This window comes from Bombina bombina, chromosome 5 (genome assembly GCF_027579735.1).
Source record: "Bombina bombina isolate aBomBom1 chromosome 5, aBomBom1.pri, whole genome shotgun sequence".
In the NCBI taxonomy this organism is placed as follows: domain Eukaryota; kingdom Metazoa; phylum Chordata; class Amphibia; order Anura; family Bombinatoridae; genus Bombina; species Bombina bombina.
Window position 1 is genome coordinate 257,293,434 of NC_069503.1, and position 6,961 is coordinate 257,300,394.

A 6,961-nucleotide genomic window follows, 5' to 3' on the forward strand; every position below is an offset into this window, starting at 1 on the left:
ACACACATACATACATACAGTATATATATATACACACACACATACATACATACAGTATATATATACACACACACACATACATACATACAGTATATATATACACACACACACATACATACATACAGTATATATATACACACACACACATACATACATACAGTATATATATGCACTGTATTAGGCTACAATGTGTGATTTTGTAACATTTTGGGATGGTGGTGATTTTTTAATGTAAAAAAATGTGCCGTGGCAAAAAAAGGTTGAAAATCACTGTACTAGACAGTGGTTGCTTAGAGCAATCGACAATTCCTTTTTTACCCATTCCCCAGTTTCCCATAACCAACACTTTTATTTTAACTTACTTTTTACCTCTGTGATTACCTTGTATCGAAGCCTCTGCAGACTGCCCCCTTATCTCAGTTCTTTTGACAGACATACATTTTAGCCAATCAGTGCTGACTCAAATAACTCCACGGGAGGAAACACAATGTTATCTATATGGCACACACGAACTAGCTCTGTGTAGCTGTGAAAAACTGATAAAATAAAGAAGCGGCCTTCAAGAGCTTAGAAATTAGCATATTAGCCTACCTAGGTTTAGCTCTCAACAAAGAATACCAAGAGAACAAAGCAAATTTGAAGATAAAAGTAAATTGGAAAGTTGTTTAAAAGTGCGTGCCCTATCTGAATCATGAACGTTACATTTTGACTAGACTGTCCCTTTAATACTTAAAGGGACAGTCTACACCAGAATTGTTATTGTTTAAAAGATAGATAATCCCTTTATTACCCATTCCCCAGTTTTGCATAACCAACACAGTTATAATAATATACTTTTAACCTCTGTGATTATCTTGTATCTAAGCCTCTGCAAACTGCCCCTTTATTTCAGTTCTTTTGACAGACTTGCAGTCTAGCCAATCAGTGCCTGCTCCCAGATAACTTCACGTGCACAAGCACAGTGTTATCTATATGAAATACGTGAACTAACACCCTTTAGTGGTGAAAAACTGTTAAAATGCATTCTGAAAGAGGTGGGCTTCAAGGTCTAAGAAATTAGCATATGAACCTCCTAGGTTAAGCTTTCAACTAAGAATACCAAGAGAACAAAGCAAAATTGGTGATAAAAGTAAATTGGAAAATTGTTTAAAATTACATGCTCTATCTGAATCATGAATGTTTATTTTGGCCTAGACTGTCCCTTTAATTGTGAAAGAGAGAGAGAGATGGTGACATGCCATTAATATGAGATGGCTTTACAACTGACATGCATTTATTGATAGGGTATCTTTAAAATTAAAAAAAACAGCCTAACTTAGAACAAGTTCATCGACTTTCATCTTTTGAAATGCAGTAAACTTTATGCGTAGCAACATAATTTGACGGTAGATAACAACCAAAAGGCCCCTCATATCTACTCATATTACACTTTTTCTTAGGATAACCTTATACATGTAACACTCATTTTTTAATTATTTTATAGTCCCTGTGTAAAGCATCTCTATTTGAAGTTTATTACATAAAGCTACCAACCCTTTCTGTAAAAAAAAAAAAAAAAGCTTCACATTTCTCCTGAATCTGCTACCCTCTAATTTAAGATTGTTAAATTAGGTTGGTGATTTCAAGTTATGTGCTCTTCCTATATAAACTTGTAAATGAAGGTGTCAATTTGATAACTACAACAAGCTTTATTTGTGCTAACAGTGAACAAACACAGGTGTCAGTTATTATTAGTGTAGTATAACAAATAGGCAATTAAATATAATTATTAAATTCAAGCGTATATAAGTTAGCCTAAAAGTTAGCTTTGATTAGTTTAATTTCGGTTTCAAGTCTTTTTAAATGGAAAAATTCTTTATAGCCAATTAGAATACAGTTAATGCACTTCAACAGACAAATCAATTTTAGTTGGGTAAGTTGCAAATCAGTATAAAAACAGTTTTATTTTTTAGTTGTCAGGTATTTGTTGATAATATGCTTTTTGGCCAGCATAAAGCGCCTGTGTTGAACCAACTTTTTTTTTTTTAAATCAATTGGAAAGTAAGTCCTTTTTGAATAGATTCAACAGTAATTTATAAACTACATAAATATATGCTGTCATACATCTATTAACCTTTTTTTGTATAGAACTAATAGATAGGCTTGACACTATCAATACGCAATATCTACAGGATTCTAGCAAAATGTTTCAGTCTTTTCAACCAACTTACACAATCAGTTTACAGAGACTTGCAAAATTATTTATCTATAAAATAATTACTGTGTAATTTCAATATAAACATTTAAAAAATAAAATGCGTATGATTATAGGGTTGTACTTTTTATAGTGCCATGCATAGGGAAACTGCCATATTCAATCACATAACTCTAGTATGTATATCACAAAAAAAATCTGTTGCAAAATATAGCATCCATATGTGGTGAATTAAGGTTATTATATATTTAAATTCTCTTTTTTTAATGCATTTTGTTTTGATTAGAAAAAAATAGCTTGTGATACTATATGAAAATATTTTTTCAGGATATGGCTGTCTAGTTTGTATCATGCAAGGTTGTACCCATCAGAAACATTTTTCATTAACCCATTCAGATATGATGGTACCAGATACACAGGTTGCATGGTTTTGTTTTGTTTTTCTAGCGTGAAAGCATTACTTGGTGGGGCCCCTACAGCACAAAAATGGTTAAGGCTGGAATTGTCCTATTAAAATGTAGTTTTTTGGTCTACAGCTCAGGAATCTCACTCATTCAGATCACTGAACCTTGACAGCTACATATGTGGCATGTTCTTCCTATTTATTCTCTTCTCCCTGATTTTTTTTTTCCATAAGGCACAAGTTCATCCCTTGGTTATTTTGAACCTATTTCAAATCAGCTCTAAACAACAGAATTGTATTTAATAGGCCATTACATAACAATTGTATTCATCCCATAGCATGTTTGTGTAATATATTGACCGTGTTGACTGTTCTGTTGTTGTTTTGCAAAATATGACCATTTTATCCCAGATCTTAGTACTGTTTTTCTAATAGAACTAGGATTTTGCATTTCTTGTGTTGTTTGAATTATATATTATCTTGTTATTTTTTTTTAAGCCATTTATTTGCAGGTTCATAAATGATGGAGCAATATAAATAATAATAATGCTCCGTTATGAAATGACTGGTGTGTAATTTCTACACTCAATATCAGAATTTCTTATACTGATATGCTTTTGACCAGATTTAAACGCTTGTGATTTTCTATTTGTAAGGGTACCGACTAAAGACCATTTCAAACAATTTTGTCATGAAATTGCTACGTCTGTGTTTATCATTTAACCTAAAGCTTGGCTTAATGAGTTGTATAATCACATTCATTTAGACGTCTGATGACTAACAATAATGTCTTTTTAAAGGCCTATATACATGTTCTTGGAATAGAAACGGAAATAAATGGAAGCCTGTCCCTTGAGAATAGAGGTATGCAATGGGGCAGACCTATGATCTGTGTTTCTAGCAATATATATATACACTCTGCTCATGGCTATAGTACAACGATCTTCCCGAGGTGGCTTTTAAAGCCTCTGACTGTTGTGATGGGCGTTAGTGACGTCACAGGCCCCATGAAAAATTTTCCGAGGCCTGGACACATTGGCTACGGTTGGACTGGACATAAAACTAAACAGGAGGCTCTCAGGGCTGGGGCTTGTGGGTAACGAAGAGAAAGAGCTACGAAAGGAACGCCGGGTAAAGGTGAAAGGTCAACTCGGGAGCTCTGTGCTGCTCACGTGATTCACATGGCCTACTGTGCAAGAGCCTGAGGCTTAGTTAACCCTTTAGTGTCTATGGGTGCGTTGTTTTGTTGTGTTTTTTTATTGCATATATTTTGCAACTTAAAGTAAAAAACACCCGTTTTGTATACAATTTAAACCGAGGAAAAAATGTGCGCACGCTCCTTTTCCAATGATATAAAAAGTTTACTTCAGAGGGATACATCACGGAATTATTTGAAGTTGCAAGTTATTTTATTACCCCTGTGGTGGTATCTTGGTTTTATTTTTAAGTAGCTAAGCACAGAAGGCAACGATAGACATAATGTGATGATCTGGTCATTGCTCACAGCCTATGCAGCATTAGTAATTGAATGCCTTTTATAGGTGTGTCACTGACTGCTAAGAGCTCATACCTGGGTAACACAGATTAAGTGTACCAGTTTACAAGATAATGCACTAAACTGAAAGGACAGCATAAGTTTCTCTATAAATGAGTTCCAGTACAGTCCCACATCTACGGGTTGCTCTGACATTCAGTAGAGCCCTCATTACAGAAGTAGTCACTCAATTTCCCTAACTAGAATTGTCAGTTTTTTGGCCTAGAATCAACAAATCTCTGTTTTTGGGGTCTATGGACCTTGATAGCTGTGCATTATCCTAATGTCAGCACCACGCCTCCTCTTCTAACCCTAACCCAACCCCATCAGCTCTCCCCCTGCCCTGGCCACAGCTCTTGGCAATACTACAAACAAGGGGATTATAAAACATATACATGTGTCAGGCTGTAAGCAGGAAGGTAGCATCCTCGTGTGCTGTTAACTCCTTGAGCTCCAGAACAACACTGTACCTCAATAATGATTTATATAAGACGTTTCTAGATAGTGTGTCAACTGTGCATATTTACATATTTATTTAGACGTACATTGAGGTAGTAGAGGAGATATCACATTATCACACTAAAATAACCATTTAAAAAAAGCCAGACACACACACACACACACACACAATATATATAGAACAATTACACCCATATTACACACACAAACATAAAATATATATAGAACAATTACACCCATATTACACACACAAACATATTCTCTCTCCTGTTTGAATGGTTCACTTTAAACAGTCTCTTGCTGAAAGATGAGGGACCAATCGTGAAAATCATTATCTCTTTGATTTACAGCAGGATTGTTTTTGTTTCTTTATTTTTTAAAATATATACTATTTATATAACCAGAAAATTACAATATTTATTAACAGGATAAATCGTAATTCAGTATATGGTAGATTTTTAAGTCAACAAAATACAGCATGACACATTCACATAATGTATGATAAAAAAATAGAATTAGGCCACTATAGGTTATATTTAGTTTGTGCCTTGTATGTTTTATATAAGTTGTTTTTTTGTTTTTTTTTTGGGGGGGGGGGTTGCCAAACAATTTCTCCTGTATAAAGAATTACGTGTGAAATATTTGGAAATACCTTTATGTATTTTATGCAAGGTCTTAACCATGTATATAGGTTTAAATATATATTGTCAAAAGTTGTCAGTTGATTTGTACACCTTTTTCAGTTCCTGCATATTTTCTTAAAGTATAATAAATTGTTGCCGATTGCATTTAGTTTTGTAATTGATTTACTTAATTTAGCATTCTGTATCCATTCTGTATTCAAGGTTTCCTTGCACAAAACAGTTTGAATAGGCCAGGAGTTTTCCAAACAACACTAAAATATTGTAAATATCCACAAATAAATCATTACCACTATTTTAAAAATCCTGCTAGTGTTTGCTCTGATCACCATTTTAGACTTGCATAATAGGGGTAAAATAAAGCAATAAACAGCAGGCACATAACTGATAATTATAGTTAGTTTAAATCTGTAATGTGCTAAGTCTCTACTAAATAATTTACTATAAAGTATTGCAGAATTATATGATATAAATAGGCAAACAAATGACACTGATATAACAGACTATAAATGTATGACTTTATTTTTATTTACCTATATTGTACTGCTCACAGTATCTATCTGTCTGTCTGTCTATCTTTCTATCTATCTATCATCTATCTATCTACATGTCTCTGTACATACATGCATACATCACATATTCTTTATGTCACATGTACGGTTTATGTGCCATGTGATTGACATATACCACATTCACACATTGTTATGTATACATTAAATTAGACTATAAATATATTACTTTATTTTAATTTGTCTTCTGCAGCATACAGTATCCATCTGTCTGTCTGCCCATGTTTGTTTGTCCGTCTGTACATACATCACATATTCTTCATGTCACATGTACGGTTTATGTGCCATGCAATTGACGTACCCCGTTATTATGTATAATGTAAATTGTGTCTTTATTTATGTTATCTTTTTCACTTTTTTTCAGAAAGCCAAAACAACACTACAGCATTTTCTTTTAGTTTTTTTTTTCTGCAAGTTGTTACAACAGAAGCCAATCTTCTCAGCATCTACATTTCCACAAACAGATACAAACACACATCACATACACACACAAACACACATCACATACACACAAACACAACAGACACACAAACACACACATACTTTTATTAGGTTTGCACCCACATGTGGTACTAGATTATAAAATGCAATGCCAGTGAATGGGTTAATCGTGTGCTGGGAGATCCGGGGCAGTAACCCGGCGGTGTTTGATGTGCATGTTGTGTGGGAGCCCCTCGCTCTCCCAGACAGCTCTCCCTTGTCCCCCGTGCTCTCCACCTCCTCTCGGGCTACATCCGCACCTCGCACCCGGGAATTGTGGACTGTGCGATCAAACGAGCAACGCTTTTTCTAATCCGCGGCGCCTCATTACTTCCGCCTCCCCCTGACACAATACGGGCATTTTAGCCTAAATAATAAAGTAAAGCACAACTCGTTGCTCTTCCCCTGCACGCTGCCAGCAACGCGCGTTCCACCAAGGAATCACAACTTTTCAAAACTGTCTTTCGAATTTCCCTTCTTTTTTTTTTTTTCTTTCCAATTTTATTTTTTATTGCGAAAATAAGTAAATAAACAAACAAAAAAAAAACTTTTTTCGCTTGAGAATTACATTTTTGTCACAATCGGCGATCATTTGCTTCGAGCCAGTAAAAAAAAATAATACAATTTCTCCAATGCAATCGGGGGAAATCTAGGGGGAAGTTAAAGAGGGGGACACACAAA